The following is an 860-nucleotide window of genomic DNA, read 5'->3' as shown; positions in this document are numbered from 1 at the left end:
AAAAATGATAGAAATATATTTTATAATTTCTTTTATTTGAATTAGAAAAAGTTACATGAAAATTGTATTTTATTGTGGATAAACTTAGTTGTATGATAGGATCATGTTGGCACACTTTGAAGTGTATTAAAATCATTTGTAAGTAATTTTTAACTTGATAAATTAACTCACAAAGTTGTAAATCAATTTGATGATGATGACATAGAAAGCATAAACAAGAAAAGAAGCATAGAGAATATTCAGGGTCTTGGAACTCTAATGACAAGAGCAATGTCAAATAAGACAAATGAGACTGTAAATAATTTGATAGTCACTTTATTTGAAGCAAGTCCAACTCATGAAAAATGGAAGCCCAAGATAGCAAATTGTTTAATCTAAATTGAAGAAGTTAAGGAATGAAGGTTGCATCTATGTGATCAAGTTTTAATATTAGTTTTAATTAAAGTAGTAGACTGAATTATTAAGAATTTGGGCCTAATTGTAAAAACTTGAGTTGGGCCAAATTTAGAGAACTTGTAAGGTGGTGTCAATATAAAAGGCAAACTCCTAGTTGATGCAAATAAGATTTTGAATATATCGTTATTTTGTGAAGCTATGCTCTCTAGAGTTCTTGAAAAAGTTCACTTTGAACTTATCAAGGTTGTTAATCCTTGTGGCATTCTTTTCGGCTTATCAATCCTTAGATTGTGGTGCCATTTTGTTTTTGGTTCGTTTGCTAAATTATAATTTTCAGTTTCCTTTACATCAAATTCTAATACACAAAATTTACTAATTTATGTTTTCAGTAACTTGTGCTCATATCTCGCGTTTTACATTGTCTATTTTGTTGATTCAACAACCTAACTTGCATTTCATAACTT

Source organism: Cicer arietinum, chromosome 4 (assembly GCF_000331145.2).
Source record: "Cicer arietinum cultivar CDC Frontier isolate Library 1 chromosome 4, Cicar.CDCFrontier_v2.0, whole genome shotgun sequence".
Taxonomy (NCBI): Eukaryota; Viridiplantae; Streptophyta; class Magnoliopsida; order Fabales; family Fabaceae; genus Cicer; species Cicer arietinum.
Note: the sequence above shows the minus strand (reverse complement) of the source record.